Here is a 22856-nt window from a genome sequence, read left to right as displayed (position 1 = left end):
AGAAACACAAGTGCTCAGATGATGAAAAAAAAAATGCCTAATCTCTGAACATATGGATGCTCTCCTACTCAGGACCTTTCCAGACCCAACCTTATGGATCTCTATTTTCCTGTTCACTTGTGCCCTTTAAAATAACCTTTGTATTTAATGAGTGAACATACATGTTTTTCTGGGTTCTTTGAGCCAGACATAACAAATCAAAACCCAGAAGTGGATTGTTAATAATCTCATCTAATCTATAGGAGCACGGGTGGCATCACAAGTTATGATTGTTACCTGAGGTACGGGTACGTGTAAAACTCCCAGTTGTCTCTTGGAGAATCTAATGTCAGAAGTGGAGCTCGCTGCTAGCATGTTGGGAATTGAACTTAAGGCCGTGTTAAGTAAGTGTTTCTCTGCTCAGAAACGTTTTGAGTGCTCTGTAAGAATAGGGCAAGCTGTTTTTTTCCTATCTCCAAGGTAGTGCTGTAAGGGTCCATGTGGATTTATTAGGAAGGAGTTAGGATTAGGTTTTGGTCTTGTTAGGACTGAAAACAATGCCATGTGTTTGCTCTGTTTTCTTTGACTCAGGATGTGCTATGTGCCCATTCACCTAGTTATGTATTTAAAACAGGGTGAAAAAAATCATATGTCTATTATAGAAAATTGGCAAACTAAAAAGTAGAAGGAGTTATTGGTTAACTTGACAAGTGTTATTACTGATAAGCAGCACTGTTCTTCAGCCTGAGAACGGAGGTGAACGTGTCCACGCACTCACAAAGCTTTTTCTAGTAGAGGCGGGAGAAAGAGGTATCAATAAAGCTGTTATTCTCCTTAAGTGCAATGAAGATAAAATGCGTAGCAGGAAAAGGGTGGACCTAGAGCAGGGAATACTCAATTTGAATGATTAGAGAAGTCTTGTCTTGTCTTTTCTTTTTTTCTTTTTTTCTTTTTTTTGGTTTTTCGAGACAGGGTTTCTCTGTGTAGCCCTGGCTGTCCTGGAACTCACTTTGTAGACTAGGCTGTCCTCGAACTCGGAAATCCACCTGCCTCCACCATGCTCGGCTGAGAACTTTTTTCTTAAGGGGCAGTTTTGAGAGGAGGAGGAGGGACACTCCCACGTAGACAATGCAGAAGTCCAAAGACAGAGAGTGAGCTTGCTTTATTCGAAAGACTGAAAAATACTATTTACACTACAGTATCATCTCCTTCCCCCCTTTCTCCTTTGCCTTTTCCTCCCTCCCCTTTCCTGCTTTGTACTTCAATGAGTAGAGTCATGCTGCACAGATTGCATGCCTGGCTTGTTTGGCATATTAAGTGTGAGCAGTTTTTCCACATTTTTTTGTTCATCTAAAATTATATCATGCCATTGTATGAATTACTCATTCTTAGGTGGAGGAACATTTGAATTGGTTTTATCTATTATTAATGTTATGGACATTCTAATGTTTATTTTTTCTTGAACATTTATGTGCAGACCAAATAAAGTCTTGAAATTGGAAGTTGACTGGGAAGCCAGTTGATAGGTGGTCTGGGAACCAAACGTGGGTCTTCTGTAAGAGCGGCAAACGCTCTTAGCTGCTGAGCCATCTCCTCCGTCCAACAGTGTTAGTTCTTTCTATTTGGTTTTGTTTTTGCTGCCTGGCTTGATAAGGTAAGTAGCTTAGGATGACCTCTAGTCCGTGCAGTCCTTCCCTCAGCCTCCGGAGTGCTGGGTGACAGTGTACATACGGCAGTCGGCTATTTATTATTTCTGCTGTGTTTCAGTAGGTAGATGTGAATTAGGGGAAGGAGCATGGACTTTGTATTCAGATGTGTAGTTTTAACATTTTCCTAATCTCACTTTTCAGATTTTGGCTTCCAGTTGTGTACGCTGGAGTTGTAGTGTACCATACTTTGTTTAGGAAAAAAAAAAAAAAGTCAGTTAATTGATCAAGTAGTCCCCTCTTAGTAGTCTTTTTATTCCTAATTAATACCACACAGATAGGGGCTGGTGAGATGGCTCAGCGGGTAAGAGCACAGACTGCTCTTCCAAAGGGTCCTGAGTTCAAATCCCAGCAACCACATGGTGGCTCACAACCATCCATAATAAGATCTGACGCCCTCTTCTGGTGTGCCTGAAGACAGCTACAGAGTACTTATGTATAATAATAAATAAATCTTTGGGCCGGAGCAAGCAGGGACTGGGCAAGTGGGGTTGGTCAGAGCCAGCAGAGGTCCTGAGTTCAATTCCCAACAACCACATGAAGGCTCACAACCATGTGTACAGCTACAGTTTACTCATATACATAAAATAAATAAATAAATCTTTTTTAAAAATACCATGCAGATAAATTTCATTTTAAATTATGCTGTCCTTTCCCCACCACAGTGGTTGACTGTCTGACAGTTATGTAAGATTTAACCTAAAAATATGCTTACCCAGTCCCTTGTTGGAATTTCTGTCATCATAAGGAGTTCTGTTTAGCATCTTAAATTCTGCATAATGTACTTTAAGTGAAACCTACAGAATTGTAGTCTGCTGAGTCAGGGAATTCCTCCTTTCAAAGGCTCTTGATCCTTCTGTCCCGCATCTCTGCAGAAAGCTGCTTGTACTGTATCAGCAAGAGATTGCCTTTCCCCCACTCTCCTGTTGCTGTCTTCCTCCCGCAATAGGAAAGGATATCTTGTTTTAATGTGCATTCTTTGCTTACCAGTGAGCTTTAGTATTTTTCATAATTGTATTATCCCTCCCTAAGTCTTCTGTGAATTGTCCAGTTTTGTTTTCAGAGCTGGGATTGAAACCAGGGAATTGACTGTTTTTTAGTGTACTTTGTTCAGAAATTGAAAATTCAGTTGTTATTTTTCTGTTTATTAAACTAATGGGAATGAGGTTTTTTGTGGATTGTTGAAGTTGAAACCATTCTTATTTTTATTATTTTTTTATTTTGAAACCATTTTTTAAAAGGCTAAATGCACTCACACAGAGATTCTTTTTTCTTTTTTTTTTTTTTTTCTTTTTTTTCTTTTTTCTTTTTGGTTTTTCAAGACAGGGTTTCTCTGTGTAGCCCTGGCTGTCCTGGAACTCTGTAGACCAGGTTGGCCTCGAACTCAGAAATTCGCCTACCTCTGCCTCCCGAGTCCTGGGACTAAAGGCGTGCGCCACCACGCCCAGCTCAGACAGAGATTCTTGGTCCCAGATGTTCAGATTTGAATCCTTGTGTGGCTTAGTCCTTTTAAAATCCAGACAAGCACTTCAGCCTCTAGGCTGCAGTTTCTTCATCTGCAGATGAGAATAACAGTACTTAATTCATTTGGTTGTTGCTAGAATTAAGTGAAACAGTAGTTGTAAAGCAACTAGCTCTGTGCTAAGTAATCATTTGGTTAGCTGTCTGGGATAAGTAATTAATGGTGGAGGTAGAACTTGTGACTCTATATTAGTACCTTAGTGCTGTCATTCACGACCTTTTCACTGTAGACTTCATGTAATAGAGCTTATTTTAAATAGTCATTTTGTTTCAAGACAAAGTATTTATTCCTAGCTAATTGCAATTAGTCTTAAAAATGACTTCTTGAATACATCTATTTGCTTGCTTTTGATTTTCTAATTGTGTTTAAAAATAGCTCAGGATATAATGAGCCATATTTAAGAAGGGCCTCTCTGTAAATCAGCTTTGGTTTTCAGGGGAGATTAGTGATAGCTCCTGCACTTGCTTCATACTTGGTTGTGTTAGTCCCTCCTCCCCTCTCCCCGCACCGCCTCACTGTGCTTTATTTTGGCTGCCACTATAGCATGGGGCAACCAGCCAGGGGCAGCTCACACCTGTAGAAACTGCCTTTGCACTAGCAGCCATGATTTTTTGTAGCTTCTCAACCAGGAGTGGGACCTTGTGAATCCTTTCCTCCCCATTCTTGGTGAAATGTTGACTAGACTGATAAATGTGCAGGTTTGGTATAGGTAACCACAGCTGCTGAGAGAGTGTAATTGCAAAGGCTGGTTGTACCTGTTAGGCATTTTTTTAGCTGAGAAGTAAAAGAATAACCTATTTCGCAATAGGATTTCAAAGTGAGATGGCTTTGAGTCTGTTTTAAAATTAGATTATAATACCTTTTTTGTTTCCTTGGCATAGTTGTGTGGCACAGTACAACTAAGGGTCTGAAGGAACAGACACAACACTTTCATATGTGTTTTAAACTTTGGAGTATTTTTCACATACTAGGTTACAGTGTTTAAGCCCACCACAATACTCCCTCAAGGTAATGTATTTCAGAGATTAACAAGTAACTTGATTCCATTTGTTTTCTCTCAAGCCCAGTGGGAATCAGCTCTATAGCCCAGCCATAATCCCTATTGTGTGTAAAATGTTTAACCCTTCACAATCATTATTTAAGGACTGGTTGTTGACCAAAGTATGCTTGTAGCTATCTTGTAATCATTTATCTTGGGCCTTAAACAACCTAAATGATGTGTATTTTAAAATCTTTGCTGTTTACTACTTGAAAATATTTACTGCTTGTGTGTGTGTGTGTAACCTTTATCTGAATAGAAGAGAATCTGTTTGTAATTTGTTATTTTATAAAGTGTCCCATTGTTTTAGATCAACATTTGTACAATGTAAACGTATTGTTACTCTAAGTCACTCACATGGCTCTTTGATAGTGTCTAGCATATATTTTCCCACCTACTTAATTACTTCTTTTTGAATTGCCTTTATTTTACAGTTTAATCTTCATTTGATCATTATTACTCAGAAATAATAGCATTTCCAGTTACAGAAAAACAAAACAAAAAAATGCAGTGTGGTAGCATATCTCTGTAATCCCAGTATCTATGGAGGTTTAGGCAAGAGGGTTGCTGTAAGCTTGAGGTCTGCCTGGGCTTCATACTGAGACCTGTTCTCACAAAAAACAATGACAAAAACCACAGCAAAAGGACTATGGACTTAATACCTTGAATAATCCTGCAGTGGTTTGATAAGAGTGGCCCCTATAGGCTCCTCCATTGAAATGCTTAGTCACCAGAGTGGTACCATTTGGAAGGATTAGAAGGATTAGGAGGTGTGGCTTTGTTGGCATGGGTGTGGCTTTGTTGGAGACAATGTGTCACTGGGGTTGGGCTTTGAAGTTTCAGAAACCTATACCAGGCCCAAGGTTCTCTCTCTGCCTATGGATCAGGGTGTAGCTCTCAGTTCCTGCTCCGGCTTCTGCCTGTGTGCCACCATGCTCCCCACCATAATGATAGTAGACTAAACCTCTGAAACTATAAGCAAGCCCCCAATTAAAAGCTTTCTTTCCTAAGAGTTGCCTTGGGTCATGCTGTCTTTTCATAGCAACTGAGCACTAAGACAAAATACTTTTTTTTTTTTTTTTTTTTTTTTTTTTTGGTTTTTCGAGGCAGGGTTTCTCTGTGTAGCCTTGGCTGTCCTGGAACTCACTTTGTAGACCAGGCTGGCCTCGAACTCAGAAATCCGCCTGCCTCTGCCTCCCGAGTGCTGGGATTAAAGGCGTGCACCACCACGCCCGGCTCAAAATACATTTTTTAAATAAATAAAAGATGTCAAGGAATTCTTTTTTATATATTCCAACAAGTTTGCTTTAAGTTTCTGAGTTTATTTAGCAAGCAGTGTTATTATTACTTTATTCATAGTGTATATTGTTCATCAGACTAGAGAACTCAGAAATGGTTTAATCGTTAAATAAGATGGATCCCTTGAAACCATGTATGTGGAGAAAGTTATGGAACAGTGTTTTCTTTTCTGTTTTTTCTTTCTTTTTTTTTTTTTTTAATTTTAAGAAGATCTTATTGAGTAGCCTAGGGCTAAGCCTCAGATTTCTGGTCCTCCTGCCTTAGCCTCTGTAGTTTTGGTATTACAAGTATACTGTTGCAATGCATGACTCATTTAAAAAGTTTTACTAAGCTGGGTGTGGTGGTGCACGCCTTTAATCCCAGCGCTCAGAAGGCAGAGGCAGGCAGATTTCTGAATTCGAGGCCAGCCTGGTCAGGACAGCCAGGGCTACACAGAGGAACCCTGTCTTGAAAAACCAAAAAAAAAAAAATTTTTTTTTTTTTTACTGCATGTCTGCTATCCCCTAATCTTTAGGATCCTGGGTGAACAAGGGCTTTCATCTTGATTATTTAAACCCATAGCTTTATGCGTGTTAAATTTGCAAAATCATATACAGAGTAGTTTATTTTAAACATTTGGATGTTGGTTGTTATAATTTTAGAAACTTACATTTGTCAAAAGCTGCTTGCTTTATTTATTTCTTTACTTCCTCATGAAGGGAGAATGCAGGCCATGACTCATGTGTATAGAGGTCAGAGGACAACTTTTTAGAGTCATTTTTTCCTTCCACCTTACTGAGCTCTGACAGAACTCAGATCATTAAGCTTGCATGGCCAGTACTGTCACCTGCTCAGCCACTGAGCTGTCTCATTGGTCCACTTGTGGTTTTATTTACTTTGCGCCCTCCTGATAGATGCTCCTTAAGTGTTGTCTTTGAAAATAAACATGGCTCTCAGCCCTTAAGTAGCCAAAGCAGACCTTTGCTTTTTTTTTTTTTTTTTTTTTGGTTTTCCGAGACAGGGTTTCTCTGTGTAGCCCTGGCTGTCTTGGAACTCACTCTGTAGACCAGGCTGGCCTCGAATTCAGAAATCCGCCTGCCTCTGCCTCTGCCTCCCGAGTGCTGGGACTAAAGGCGTGTGACACCGTTGCTCAGCCAAAGCAGACCTTTAATAAATGCTTCTCTGTCCATTTTGAGGCCATGGTAGAATAAACAAACATAGCCGTTCCTTTGCATTTTGAAACTGAACTCAGTACTTGTGTTAACTTTGAAGATGGACAGAACTGGGAGAAAGCGAAAAGCCAGGCACATTTGCAGACACACCACCCCTCCCTAACTTCGATTTGAATTTTGGATGTTACTATATTATTAAATATTTTTATAGGGACTGAAAATTAGAATATCTCAACTCATTCAGAATCCTGTAAATATGGACCTTGAACTATTAAAAAACCTATGTTATACATATATAATAGAATTTTTAAAAACTTCTATATCCAATTCTAATATTCATTTAATTGCTTATTTCAACTTAGGAAAAATTACTTTGAGAGACTTTCACATTTGGGATGTCCAAAACCATTAATTTCTTTGTATGCACCATGTGCATGCCTGGGATCCAAAGTAGTCAGCAGAGTGGGGTGTTGGATCCCCTATCACTGCAGTTACGAATGGTTATGAATCCTCTGCAAGATTAGCAAGTGCTTTTAACTGCTGAGCCATCTCCTTAGCCCCCAGTAACTTTTTTTTAGAAAGTTGTTGGTGGGAGTGTGTGTGTGTGTGTGTGTGTGTGTGTGTGTGTGTGCATGTGCATGAGGAGACCAGAGGTCAACCCCTGCTATCTTCTTATATCACTCCTCTTTTCTTGCCTTGTCTTGCCTTTTCTTTCTTCCTCCTCTTTATTTTTCAAGATAGTTTATCTGTGTAGCCCTGACTGTCATTCTATAGACCAGGCTGGCCTTGGACTTAGAGACCCATATGCCTCTACTTTCTGAGTGCTGACTAAAGGTGGGCACTGCCACTGTATGCTTGAACTCACCAGTTTTGCTAGAGTAGCTGGCCAGCAAGTTCAGGAATCAACCTGTTTCTCTGCCCACAGTTTTGGGGATGGAATTCAGGTCTTCAAGCACTGTTACCAATCAAGTCATCTGTCTACTCCCACCGCACACCCTCCAAACTGTTGGTTTCTGTGCCCCTTTCTCTACGTAAGCTCTCCTTCTGTCCAAACTTTCTTGTGATCAGAACTCTTTTTGAGCAAGCCTTACTCTGTAGTTTTGGCTAAATATTGTTTAGTTAGGATTGGTTTGTTTGTTTGTTGGTCCCCTTTTTCAAGAACGTCACCTATTTCACTATTTCAGTCTCCACCTCCCCCCCCCCAATATCACAAAAGTTTATTTAGCAAAAAGTTTCGTATGAAAATGTACATGGCCCAGTTCTCCATCACAGTCAAGCAGGCCTTTGGGGTGGGGTGGGGGTGTGGACACACTGCTGAACACTGGTTATACTCTTTCCAAGGCTTCTAACGTGGTGACACTGTTTCCTCGGATGACCACCACCCGGATGCTGCGCACTGGCTGCCATCCCCACACTCCCCTCAGTATTCCCTGTACACGTCTGCCACCGTTTAACTTCAGGGATAGCTACTTGTCCATGAACGTCTTCAGTTCCCGACAGTGGGCTTTACTTATGGCCACTCAGCGGGCTCGGCACCGCTATTTCAGTCATTTGTTCTGTTTTTTTGGTTTTGGTTTTGTTTTTGTTTTTGTTTTTTTTTTTTTTGGTTTTAATTCACTCAAACTCTATACTAAATTTGTCATTTCATCTAGATTACAAAATCATTGGTGTGGTGTCTGGAGAGATGTCCTGGTGGTTAAGAGCACTGGCTGCTCTTCCAGAGGACCCAGGCTCAAGTCTCAGCATCTACATTGTGACTCACTACCATATGTAATGCCAGTTCAAGGAGATCTGCCACGCAGACATTGCATGCACACGGTGCATACACGTACATGTGGGCAAAACACTTAAATGGATAAAACAAATCTTAATTGAAAAACAAAGTCACTGGTATTTAGTTAAAACACTAAATTACTTCCCTTCTTTTGGGTCTTACTTCATAAATCTTTCTGAAGTTTTATCTAGATTATTCTCCAAGAAGCAGGTGTTTTGTTTGCTCTGTTTGTTTGATTTTTGACCTTCTCACTTGTTTCTTTGGTCTAGATTTCTGCTCTTTTATTATTTTCTTTTTTGTTTCTTTGACTTTACTTTGTATTAATTTTAAAATTTAACCTTTTAACCTTTTTATTTTGTCATTCTTCGGTTTTTATTGAGACAGGATCTCTCCTTTTTAGCTCTACAGGTCCTGGAATTCCCTGTGCACAATGTTCTTTGAATTCACAGAGATCTGCCTGTCTCTGCCTCACCAAGTGTTGGAGTTAAACACTTGTGCCCCCACACCCAGCTTGTGTGTGTCTCTTCCTCCTTTTTTCTTCTTTGAGACAGAGCCTCACTATGTATCCCTGGCTAGTTTGGAACTCACAGAGATCTTCTTGCCTCTGCCTCCTGAGTTAGTTCTGAGATTAGGTGCCCGCCCTCCCTCCCTCCCCCAGCCTTCCCTCCCTCCCTCCCTCCCTGTCTCTCTCCTTCCCTCTCTGCCACCCCTCCCTTCCCCCTTTCCTTTTTCTCTTTTTAAAATTTGAGCGAGAGTGTGAGGAAGGTTTTCCTTTTGTATTCCTGGCTGTTTAGCTTTGTACTCAAAATAGCCTAGGCTAGCTTTGAACTTAGTCCTCCTGTTTTAGCCTCTGGAGTGTTGGAATTTCAGGCATGAGCGACCATGCCTGGCTATATTTTTGAGTCTTTAATATTATTGTTCAGGACTTAACACTTTTGCTTTTAATTTATATGTTTGATCTATTAATAATTCTAAGCATATTATTAAAGTAAAGGTAATTGTATTTTCTTTGACAATTGTTAGTCACTATATATATATATATATATATATATATACACACACACACATTATTTTTGGAGTTATAGTTGTGATGAATAGGTTGTAGTCTTCATTTTTATCAGTGTGTAGCATCTTTGTTAGAGACTATTGTTTTTGAAACATTTTACATCTTCTTTAGGATGTAAAATTACAGGTTATAAGATTATTACAGAGAAATGGATATATTCACATAGAATCATATGCATATTCATCAAGTAGTGGGATTTTAAAAAAAGATTTATTTATTACTTATGTATGTGAGTACACTGTAGTTCTCTTCAGACACACCAGAAGAAGGCACCAGATTTCATTACAGATGGTTGTGAGCTACCATGTGGTTGCTGGGAATTGAACTCAGGACCTCTGGAAGCGCAGTCATGTGCTCTTACCCGCTGAGCCACCTCTCCAGCCCCCCCTCCCTTTTTTTTCTTATTGTTCGTGTATTTATTTTTTTGTGATTGAGCTCTCTTGTAACCAGGCTGGTCTCAGACTCTGTATGTAACCAAGGATGACTCTGAATTTATGATCTTTCTGCCTTCATCTCCTGTGCATTGTGGTTATAGGTATATGTATGTGCTACCATGCTTAGGTGATTGACCCAGTGCTTGGGGATGCTTGGCAAACATTACCAACTGATTTTCTATGTTTGTCTGTGTTAAAATTAGGCCCATAAAATACTTTTCCTTAAGTATAAACAACATGACCTCCCTCCCCCCTTTGCATACTTAAAGTATAGTTACCTTACTCTGGATGTTTTAGAACTGTTCATAACTTTTCTAATTTGAGTTTTGTTTGGATAGAGTTAACCTAGAGGAAAAATACATGCTTTGGCACTAGTGATGCATTTACTTACATACCTCGTACATTTTGCTGCTGTCTTAGAGCTGCATGTGGCCTTCTTGGTCCTGTAAGGAACCTTGTGTATTTCAGGATCATTTTGCTTTAGAAATTAGGAACTTAAAGACCAGAGAGGGCCAAACTCAGTATGTGCCTCATTGCCAAGCAAGCTCCGGGTTCAATTGATAGAAGAATCAGTCCTGTGAGATTGCCTGGCAGTCTGTTAACCCATCTCTTGGGTGGATGGGTATCTGAAAATTGGGTTTTTTAATGAGATGTACATTGTGTTTGGCACGGCTGTCTATCTCAGTAGTGGTGAGATGTTCAGGAAAGAGTATTAAAGGATATGAGCTTTTTCAGCCTTCGTGGCTCATGAGCTCAGCCAAAGAAAGACGAAGCTCATTTAACAACAGAAGTTGTGGAAGGGCACATGATTAAGTCAAGATAGTCAGGCACTCTACATTCTACACCTACACCAAAGATAGCTTCTCTACTAGTAAGGAAAAAATAAGGCTTAAAGCTGGGGTGAGGCTCAGTAGTACGATGGGAGCTTAGCATGCATGCAAGGGGCCTTAGGTTCAGATCCCAGCACCACGGAACGAACAAGCAAACAAGCAAAAACCCCAGCCCTTACAGTACAGGTATTGTGTATCCTCAGACAAAGAGGACACTCCTGAAATAAAAGTTCAGCCTATAAACATTTTTACTTTTTATGAATTGGATTACTCGTCGTTTTGAATGTGGCCTTCTGCTAAATGACTCTGTTAACATGAATTGAGTTGACTGTATTTCGTTCAGTCATATTTCTAAATGTTAGATGAAACTCATTTAATGTTTTCGACGATATTTTTAGGCGTACTATGAGGATTACACAGCTGTTGCTTAGAGATGCATGTGAGTTGCTTTGAGCATTTGGATCCTGTGCCAGCTGATAGCTGCTACAGATGGGCAGAAGCCAGCATGAGAAGAAAATTCTTAAAGGGTGTGAACACCATACTTCAGCATGTTCGGGGTAGAGCCTGTCTCGCTTTAGACATCAGAGTGTAATGGCCAAGCGCAGTGAGAAGAATGGCTTTAGGTTGTTTGTTGGGAAGTTGGGAGTGTATTCCCTTTTATTGGGAATCAGAATGAGTGTGACCAGCTACTCGGGTCAATCAACTCAGTTCCCACGCATTATTTTGTGGCATGCCTAATTGCACATAGACTGAGTTGCTCTTAAGCAGCAAGTAAATTTTGGGCACTGTTACATAGTCAGTTTTCAGTACTCCTAATTCCCCACCACTATCACGCCTTTAGCTGGGTCAACTTTATATGTTCGTTAAATATGTGGGTTTATTTAGTATTTTATTTTTATTTTATGTGTTGTGCCTGATGCCTGCAGAGGGCAGGGAAAAAAAAACCAAAACATTGGATCCCTTGTAAATGTAGTTATAGGCAGTTGTGAACCGCCATGTGGATATGGGGAACTGAACTGGAGTCTCTTGGAAGAGGAATAAGTGCTCTTAGCTTCAGCTCCTAGATACATAGGGTTTTTTTTTGTTTGTTTGTTTAATCTTTATTAAATTATTTTATTTACGTTCTAAAAGTTGCCCCTGTTCCCGATGCCCCCCCCCCCCAACCACTGAGGGTGCCTTCCCACTCACCCTCCCCATTAGCATCCCTCTTCCTTGGCATCCAGTTTCCACAGGATTTAGTGCATCCTCTCTCACTGAGGCCATACAAGGCAGTCCTCTGCTACACATGTGCCGGGGGCCATGCACCAGCCCATGGATGCTCCTTGGTTTTTGGCTTAGTCTCTGAGAGCTCTGAGGGGCCTGGGTTAGCTGACAATGTTGTACTTCCTATGAGGTTGTAATTCCCTTCAGCTCCTTCAGTCCTTTCTCTAACTCTTCCATATTGGTCCCCGACTGACCTTAATCCAGTGGTTTAAGTATATGCATTTGTCTCAGTTGCTAGTAGAGGCTCTCTGAGGACAGCCATGCCAGGCTCCTGTCTGCATGCACAATATGGCTTCAGTAATAGTGTCAGGATTTGGTGTGTGTGTATTGGATGGATCCCAAGTTGGGCCTTTCTTTCAGTCTCTGCTCCATTTTTGTCCCTACATTTCCTTTAGACAGGAACAATTCTGGGTTAAAAACTTTGAAGATGGGTGGTATCCCCTGCCTCAACTCAGGGCCATGTCTATCTACTGAAGGTGGTCTCTTCAGGTTTTATCTCTCCACTGTTGGACATTTCACCTAATGTCATCCCCATTGAGTCCTGGTTGCCTTTCACATCCCAAGTCTCTGGGACTTTCTAGAGGCTCTCCCCTGCTGAATATTTTGATTCATTCTCCTGGCCCTCTGGGCTTCCCTCCTTTTTCTCTCCATGCCTGATCCTGCCCCTCTTTTTTCACAGCCTCTCCCCTCTCCGCCCAGTTTCCTGCCTTCCATGATTATTTTGCCCCACTTCTAAGTGGGTTTCAGGTGTTCACATTCTTGTTGTATTCACAGTCTTTTTTAAGCTTCCTAAGGTCAGTGAGTTGTGTCATGGGTATTCTGAACTTTTAGGCTAACATCTACTTATCAGTGAGTACGTACCATGCATGTCCTTTTGGTTCTGGGTTACCTCACTCAGGATGATATTTTCTATTTGCCTGCACAACTCATGATGTCCTCATTCTTAATAGCTTAATATTGCATTGTGTAGATGAACCACATTTTCTGTATCCATTCTTCAGTTGACGGACATCTGGGTTGTTTCCAGCTTCTGGCTACTACAAATAAGGCTGCTATGAACATAGTGGGGCACATATCCTTTTGGTATGGTGGAGCATCTTTTATGTATATTCCCAGGAGTTGTACCAGTTTGCAATCCCACCAGCAATGGAGGAGTGTTCCTCTTTCTCCACATCTTTGAGTTTTTGATCTTAGCCATTCTAATTGGTGTAAGTTGGAGTCTCAGGGTTGTTTTGATTTGCATTTCCTTGATGACTGAGGATGTTGAATACTTCTTTGAGTGCCTCTCAGCCATTTGTGATTGCTCTGTTAAGAATCCTCTGTTTAGCTCTATAACCCATTTTTAAATTGGGTTATTTGGGTTTTTGTAGTCTAACTTCTTGAGTTCTTTGTATATTTTGGATATTAGCCCTCTATCGGATGTAGGGTTAGTGAAGATTTTTTCCCGATTCTGTTGGTTGCTATTTTGTCCTATTGACAGTGTCCTTTGCCTTACAAAATCTTTTCAGTTTCATGGGGTCCCATTTGTCAATTTTTGATCTTAGAGCCTGAGCCATTGGTGTTCCTTCTGTTCAGGAAAATTTCCCCTGTACCAATGTGTTGGAGACTATTCCCCACTTTCTTTTCTATTAGATTCAGTGTATCTGGATTTATGTGGAGGTCCTTAATCCATTTGGACTTGAGATGTGTACAAGGTGATAAATATGGATCAATTTTCATTCTCCATGTAGACTGCCAGTTATACCAGCACCATTTATTGAAGATGTTTCCTTCTTTCCACTGTATGGTTTTTAAAGCTCCATTAATTAAACTTTTAGTAAAGTACTCTATATTCTCTGCCTATGGTAAAGGGTCTGTATGAATAAAATTTTTACCACTGACATTTAATTATAAAATTGCTTATTTGTTGCAATTATTTTGTGCTGCTATAATAGAATACTTGATGTTGGATTATTTACACAGAACAATTCCTTGCAGTTCTGAAGGCTGAGAAGACAAGGATTAAGTGGCCCACATCTATCCCGTTGAAGGCCTTCTTCCTGTGCCATTCTCCAGCAAAAGAACGGGGGTGGTGGGGAGTGGATTTCTCTTTCGTTTCTTGAGACGGAGTTTCTTTGTGTAGCCTTGGCTCTTCTGGAACTCACTTTGTAAACCAGGCTGTCCTCGAACTCACAGAGATATGGGATATTTAAAGGAAGTATATTTCTTTTGTCATGAAGCTACTACAGTCTCAACTTGGTATATTCCTAAAATAGTGGCATAAATCCATTCATGAGGACAGTGCCCTTGTGACTATTAAATGCCCCACCCCTAACGTTCTGTTTGAGATTAAGTGGACTTTGGGAAGCATATTAAAACTAGCCCTTCTTTGGAAGGGTATTTCTAATCTTAAATACTTTAAATGACTAAAATAATGATTATCTGTTCTTGTTGGGCCATGGGATCCATTTGCTTGCTTGACATTTCGGCAAGTATCTGACTGTGCTTTAGGTATTAATTGTGTAGATGGAGGTGATGCACTTCTGCACTAGGAGTTTACTGTTAGAGTGAGCCTGATGCTGTCATAGGAGTATTCTGGGTGTTTGTGGTACTTGGAGGTCCTCCTTGAGTATGCAGTATGGGGAAGAGAAGTCTAAGAAAACTACTTGGCTATGAACTGAAAGATATAATGGAGCAGTAATGGTTAAGAAAACAGTGAGTGAAGTGAGGCTTTATTCGGAAAAGGAAGTGCTAATTTAGAAATAGCAAGCGCACAGTGAAGAAAGCTTGTTACCCGGTGCAAAAAATAGAATTTGGTATGTTTTTTTTTTTTTAAAGATTGATTCAGTTTTATTTTTTGTATATAAGTGTTGTGCCTGTATATTTATATGTGTATTATGTATGTGCTTGGTACCTTTAGAGGCCAGAAGAAGGGTTTTGAATTCCTTGGAAATGAAGTCACAGATGGTTGTAAGCCACCATATGGGTGCTAGGAAACAAGCTCATGTCCTTCCAGAGCAGCAAGCGCTCTCTCCAGCTGCTCCATCTCTCCAGCCCCAGGAGGCTATAATGATACAATTTCTTTTAAATCCCAGAAACAGATGTTGGGTCCTGCTTAAAGATAATCTCACATTACAAATTTTTAAAAAATTACATGTGTTTGTCAGTTGACAGCTGAAATGCAAGAACAGTTTGTCCTTAAACTTTGAACCTAGCAATATGCCAGAGAACAACACTGTGGGGTGGGTCAGAAATGTCTGTAATCCTAGCATTCAGGAGGCTGAAACGGGAGGAGTGTTGTGAGTTTGAGACTAGCCTGTGGATCATAGTAAGTTTCAGGCTAGCTTGAGCTACACCGTGAAAGTGTGTGTGTGATCATCTCTGAATTTCTAGCTTTAACACTATTGCATACTCTGACTTCAGCTTCTAAGAGAGACTTAAAGGAGGACTTTCATCTTTTCATAGTGTATAAGAATACAAGGTAGCTGGGCAGTGGTGGTGCACACCTTTAGTCCCAGCACTCGGGAGGCAGAGGCAGGTGAATTTCTGGGTTCGAGGCCAGCCTGGTCTACAGAGTGAGTTCCAGGACAGCCAGGGCTACACAGAGAAACCCTGTCTCTGGGGAAAAAAGGAAGGAGAGGTCACTTCAGCAGATTCCAGCAGGCAGTCTGCTCTGAAAGCAGCTCCTTATCATAAGCCCCTGTGTTGATATTACCAATAAATCCCAGTATTAAGCTTATTTTTAAAAGTTAACTTGGGAAAAAAAAAGTTGTACTAATGAGCCTTATATCTTGTTTGAATGTTTTATAGAAGCACAGGGCAAGGAGCTGCAAACCCTCAGGATTGTCAAGCAGTTTATATTTGGCTGCAAATGTTATATATAGCTAGTGCTTGTCTTCAGTTGTCCTGTGCTGTCATTACTTCCAAGCACTACCTGTGTGAGAACAGAACATCACAGGCTGCTGACTCCTCTTAGTCACGCTTCACTGTCCCTTCTTTCCATCGTCAGAGACAGACCCATGAGTAGTGCATTAGCATTTTATACTTCCTACTACCCAGCATTCCCTAAGGTGTGAGCTCCCTGCAGTTGTGCTTGTTTCTTGTGGTGCTCTTTTGTTTTCATACTGGGGTTCTTGTCCCTGCCTCAGGATCGACTATGTGGGCCACACACATGGAGTGTTCAGTTTCACTGCACGCTTTATGGGGGAGACCTTCACATTAAAGCAGGTTCTATGATGGAGCAAATTACAAAATAATAATGAGATTTTAATATTAAACGAGTAACTTCTAGAAGTTCATTTGCTACAAGCTAGCTCTTCCCAGCTCCTGGAATGAGCTGTTGAATATGGTCTAGACCTGGTTGAGTATGTGCTGTCTCGTTTTTTTCTAATCTTCAAATAATCTTTTCTGGAATTTATGTTGGATGGTAACTATCCTAGCTAGTCTAATTCTTGGAACTCAAGAATGTTGAACTTCATTGGAAGGACCAGGTTCCTCATCTTAATGGAGAAACTGTCTATGGAAGAAAGTGAGGCATGTGTTTTCCCAGCTGTAGTAGATAGCTTGCTTTTTAGGACAGAATTGCCCAATGTATAAAGTACTTCTGAGCAGAAGCTGGCAGCCAGTAGATGTAAAGGGACTTGCCAGACTATAAATATCTGCTCTGGAATCATCAGTGTCCAAGAAACACTCTTGGAAAAGTAAGAGTTTCCTTGGGATAACAGGAAAACCAGACTTTCTTCCAGTAGTTGTATTTAACAATGGGAAGTTTGGTTTTTGATTTAGTTGGACTAAATATTCAATGCTGCTAACTATTATACATACTCGTACCTTATTCACATTAGTAACCGACAGCAATTTCATTTTGTTTGAAGACTTTATAGTCTGTTTTTTTGTTGTTGTTGGGTTTTTTTCCCTCCAAAAACAGGAAACAGAAAGCAGAATCTCACTATATATGTAGTTCAGGCTGGCCTCAAAGTTAGGATTCTCCTTTTCCAGCTTCCTTCCTGCTGGGACCACAACGCATTTCCCACTACACCTGGCTCCATGATCTGTATTGTTACAATCATTGAAACCAGAAGTTAGACTTGAATCCCAGTGTTATGGAGATGTGCTAACCAACAGCCATTTATAGTTCACTGGGAAATTTCAAAGCCATCACGAATTCCCAGATTTAGAAATAATCACTGTAGCTTATAATAGCTTTACCATAAGATGGGTTCCGAAGTGTGGCTAGGAATAAGGCTGCTGGTCTGTAGTGAGTGGAGTTTGACAGACTCTATCAGAGTTACATAGACTCCTTACCCACTCAGTAGAAGTGAAAAAGTGGGAAGTCTAGGATCTTAATCTGACGAAAGAAATGATGGTAATTCACAGCATGCCATGGACCGTGAGGGTTATCTGGCAGCTGAGCAAATGTTGAAGAGTGTTTCAGTGTGCTCTCTGTGCTTCTAAAACTCGTTATTAATTATTACCTCAATTTGCCAGAGTGTTGGTTCTACTAGTAATGGTCAGGGTGCCTAGGTTTGAGTGTCAGAGCCTTACAAGTACCTGGAAGGCTCTGTGTACGTAGTTCTATTCTGATATGCTGCTGTTGCTCTTCAGGAAGTTGAAGCTTATAGAGGCTTTATAAATCCTTTAATTCAACCAGAAAATAACACTTGACACTGAAACTAACTTCCGCTTAAGTTCATATTCTTTGTCGACCAGTGAAATTCATTGAATATTTAATGTTTTTAGTTTAGATGAGCAATGGAAGAGATTATCATCAACCGTTGCTAACGGTTTCTACTGTGAACAGTCTATATAAAACCTACCGAAAACAAAATTAAACCTTTTGATTTAAAAACTTAGATGCTGGCCCATGTATATATATCCTTATTACTTGGGACTTTGACACAGTAGGAATATGAGTCAGTAAAGAGCAAAACTTTAAAACAGGTAGACAACTCACCTTTAAGATGTAATGTCATGAAGAGCAGCTGTTTTATTTCTGTACTTTTAATTGCAAAATCAATATGTTAATTGCAGAAAATATTGGGAGTATAGATTTCAGTTCTTCCTTTTCTAAACAGAATTAAAGCCATTCATTATTCTGGCTTCTACAGATACTACTAAAGTGATTTAGGGTTTGTATTATATACATGTGCATGTATATACACTCAGCCATACACATGCACACATACATATATTTCATACATATATTTAAGTGTATCATTTATATGTTTTATGTATACGTTTATGAATAGGGTCATAATTTTTTTTTCTGGTTTTGTCTGTTTGAGATAGGGTGTCATTTAGCCGAGGATAACCTCAGATTTACTGTGTAGCGGAACATAATCTTAATCTCCTGAACCTCCTGCTTCTGCCTCCCAAGGGCTGGGGCTGCGTACATGAGCCGCTATAGTCCTGTTTCTAGAGGATCTGATACCCGTTAGCCTGTGTAGACACCAGCATATACATAAACGTGGTAGATGCACAGGGACAGCAACGATCAAAACTCTTGTTTAAAAACAAAAAAGACATGTCTTGTTTGGAAAGTGTTCACTATGGGCCTTCTACAGAGCGATGCTGGACGTTAGAAGGCTGTTTTGTGAGCTCTTATAGACTCCAGGGAGGAAATAGTCCACTAAAGTGGTGGCAGTGGAACCCTATTGAGGCAGCGTGGAAGAGATCTGTGGGTGCTGGTGACTAATGGGAGATAACTGTACGGGAACAGAGTGGGGAACTTAGATTTCTATCTGGGGAAGAGGTGTAGGTATATTTCATCTCAAAAGGGAAATAGGGAGAAAGGAGCAGTTAGGCTAAGGGCGTAAATTGGGCAGGAAAATGTGTAATGCCTCAAAATTACTTGTGTATAAATACTCAGCAAGTAGTTGTCTGTAGCTTTTGAGCACAGGAGAAGAATGTGGACTGGGAATGCTGTCTGCTGCAGGTGTTAGCTGAAACCTTGACTGTGGCTGTCTCTAAGTCTTAGTGGTAGATGTCTCTGGGAAAGCCATGTGAAGCCATAATCAACACACTACTTACCAAATCTTGATCACTTTCGTCTTTACTGTTTCTCCATCAGTTTAATTTTTTTAATTGTATGTGTGCGGGTTCACATTTAAACATGGATCCATATACCATAGTGTGCTTGTGCTGGCTGAAGAACAGCTTTCTGGGGTTGGATCTTTCCTTCCTTTTAATACAGGTTTAGGGGTCAGACTCCATTCTCCACACTCATATGTCAAGTACCTTCACACTGTCCCTCAAGTTAAAAGTTTTACTTGAGTGAATATAAGAAATGAAGCATGCATCTCCTTGGTCTTTTGTTTTATGAAGATGAAGATACACAATTACTTTGTATGTCATTTTTTTATTGTAACTGTTCCAGTTGGCAAGTATCCTGACCAGAAGCAATATAGGGAAGGAAAGGGTTTATTTACAGTTCTGAGTTTCAGTCCATCATTAGGGGAAGCCAGGGGTGGAATTCAAGCCACTCAGCACGTTATCCACGTACCACATAAGCAGTGCTCCCAGGCTTCCTGCTCACCGCTCATCTAGCTTTCTCTTACACTGCTCAGAGCCCAACCTAGAGTTGTATGAGAACCTCAGCTGAAGAATTACCTCAACAATGGCTTGTGGCCATGTCTGTGAGAAATTGTCTTGATTGCTGATTGATATCGGAGGGTACACCTCTCTGTGGGTGGCACCATTTTGGCAGGTAGATCTGAGCTGCATACAAAAAACTAGCTGTGGGGCCTGAAAAGACAGCTTGTGGTTAAGAGGGTCTGCTGCTCTTGCAGAAGATCTGGACTCAGTTGCCATTGGGTGGCTCCCCAGTTACAGGGGATCTGACATCCTCCCCTTCTGGCCCCTGTGGGCACCAGGCACATGATACACATGCTACACATACAGACATCCAGGCAAAATTCCCATACACGATAAAGTTAGAAAGAAAGGAGAAAGAGGTGGGGTTCAGGGGAGGGAGAGAGGGAGCAGGGAAGGGAAAGAGGGAGCAGGAAGGGGGAGAGAGAAAGCTGAGACATCAAGTAAGCAAGGCGGAGAAGGAGCCAGCAAGCAGTGTTCCTCCATGGTTCTTGTGCTAGGTTCCTGCCCTGATTTCCTTCAGTCATGGGTTTGGTCTGGCAGTGTAAGATGAAGTGACCCCTCTCCTCCTCCAGCTGCTTTTAGTTGTGGACACCTTTGTTTGCCGTTTCAGTTAACTTCAGGGTTTTAGAAGATTGTTTCTTTTACATCTATGGACATTTAGTTGCCTCTGAGGCCAGAAAAGGTAGGATCCCTTGGAAGTGAAGTTCTGAGCTACACAGTATGAATTGAGGATGGGGGCGAGGGGAGTGGAGAGAGAGACTGTAGTACAATTATTTACTTAGTGCCCATGCATGCTGTATCTGTTTATACACCCGGATTCCAGAAGAGGGCATCAGATCCTAGTACAGATGGTTCTGAGCCACCATGTGATTGCTGGGAATTGAGCATGGGACCACTGAAAGAGCAGCAGACAGTTCTCTTATTCTCTGAACCATCTTTCCAGCCCATGTAACACAGAGTTTTAAAAAGGAAAATGAACTTAAAGATAGTGTAATACAAGTTTTAAACAAATGCAGTTTTTCCATAAAATTTATTATATTTTCTCCCTATTTAAAGCTAATATGCATATGTTAAATTATATACAACAGAAAGTTTGCCATAGTAGCCACTTTAGACTATAGAATTTGGTGGCATTGGTTAAATTATATTATTGTACAACGAGCATCAGCATTCACCACAGAACCTTTTCATCCCTGACACAAATGCTCCGTGAAGGGCAAGTGTTCCCTGCCATTCAGATGGCCCAGCCTGGAAGGCCCATATGGTGGAGGAAGCCAACTGTGGAGAGTAGTCCTTTAATCTCTTACGGGAAGTCTGTGATGATGCACCCCTTACCCCGAATGAGTGTAATTAAAAGCCACCGACCATTCCTTTCCTTCTTTCCCCAGCCCCTGGCAGCCACCATACTGCTTTTGCCTCTGACTGTGTGTGTTTTGGAAACCCATTGTAAATGGAATCATAGAGTATTTGTCCCTTTGATCCCCGCTTGTTTCATATAGTATAATGTCCTCAAGGTTCATCCGAGATACAGCATTACAACAACATTTATTTTCTTTTAAAGGCTTGAATAAACCATTGTATGTATGTATCACCTTTTGGTTCTCTGCTCATCTCTATTTGAGATATTTGTTTTTGAACAAAGCTGCTATGAATTGGCTATATAAATATCTATTTGAGTCCCTCTTTTGGGACCCATCATCTGTCTCATACAAATGAACACAGATAACTTGGTTTGATTTTTTTCATGAAACACAGCTGAGGAAATTCTTAATTTAACAATATAAATTAAAGATATGTGAATAGTTTACCTATATATTCTAATTTAGCCTTTTTGTGAGATAATGAGTTTATAAAGAATCTTGTCCCAACAACTGATTTAAGTGCAGCATTTGGTAGCTGGCTCATTTATGGTAGTTATAAAACAAGTAAATGGCTATATTGGCATTTACTGTGTGTTGGCCTTTTACATTTCCTACAATAGTTTTGGGCTCAGGTTTTAGTGTAAATTGTACAGCTGTAGGAAAGCCATACATAGGAAAATAGTCTGTATTCTAATGCTATGTCTGCCAGCTCTAGCCATCTAAAATTTAATTATGAGTTTAAAGTGTACTTTTTGCATTTAAATCTTTATAACGAAGCATTTTATTCAGCAGTGATAGAATAAATTCCCAGTTAATACAACCGTTCAGTAATACATAGATCTTTTTTTCTTTTTAGATTTATATGTTTATTTTTATGGTATGAGCCTTCATGTGGTTGTTGGGAATTGTATTTAGGACCTCTGCTCGCTCCGGTCAACTCTGCTCGTTGAGTCCCTGCTCACTCTGAGTCAAAGATGTATTTATTATTATATATAAGTACACTGTAGCCATCTTCATACACAACAAAAGAGAATGTCAGATTTCATTACAGATGGTTGTGAGCCACCATGTGGTTGCTGGGATTTGAACTCAGGACCTTTGGAAGAGCAGTCAGTGCTCTTACCCGCTGAGCCATCTTGCCAGCCCAATACACATAGTAGGTCTTTAGTTAGGGTAGTAGACGTAACCACAGTCATACACTTCTCAATTTTTTGTTGTTTTCACTTGTTCAGAGGGTCTTCTGTGGTTTTAGGTTGGAATTTTATCTTAACTTTTCTAGTCTCTACTTTTCTATAATGAACTGGTCAAAATATCTTTGAAAAAAAATAGGTAGCCTTATTCTTCTACTCGCCTAGTAGATTTAAAGGTCACATTTGTGTTCTCTAGATTTTCATCACTGTGACAGAATACCTGACACAAACAGAATGGTTTATGTTTCAGAGTTTTAATCTAAGTTTATATTTTAGAGGTTTAATTCCAAGGTCACCGAGCTCCATTGATTCTGGGCCAGGGCATGGTGAGGCAGGGCATCACAGTGAAAGCATGTCGTGAAGAAAAATTACTTTGTGACCAACAGGAAGCTGAGAGACAGGCAGGACACAAAATATACCCATTTTAAAGGAACCGTCCAGTGACTGCTTTGTAATTTCCACTAATGCCATCAATTTACACATCCACCACCAGATTAAACCATTAAAAAAGGAATCCTCGTGGTCTGAGCCTTGTGAGGCTCAGACTGAATGAGTGGGAAAGCAGGCAATCTGAGCATTTTCCTGAGTGGGTCTTCTTCCACTCCCTCAGACAGTTGTGGTCCCACCTTCTATGCTTCTTCCTCTTTGTTAAAATGCAGCAAACCACGAG

General features: G+C 40.4%; 1 protein-coding gene and 1 pseudogene across 7 annotated transcripts in view; one reads left to right on the top strand and one right to left on the bottom strand.

The window, feature by feature from the left end:
• Positions 1-22856, top strand: part of Enah (ENAH actin regulator) — a 111935-nt gene that overhangs the window by 27600 nt on the left and 61479 nt on the right. The window lies entirely within an intron of this gene.
• LOC110302151 (small nuclear ribonucleoprotein G pseudogene) lies at positions 8022-8204 on the bottom strand (annotated as a pseudogene).

The sequence above is a fragment of the Mus caroli genome, unplaced genomic scaffold (genome assembly GCF_978045245.1).
Source record: "Mus caroli unplaced genomic scaffold, Mus_caroli_1 scaffold_1, whole genome shotgun sequence".
In the NCBI taxonomy this organism is placed as follows: domain Eukaryota; kingdom Metazoa; phylum Chordata; class Mammalia; order Rodentia; family Muridae; genus Mus; species Mus caroli.
The sequence above is the reverse complement of the archived record's forward strand: the minus strand, read 5'-3'. Positions and strand labels throughout refer to the sequence as shown.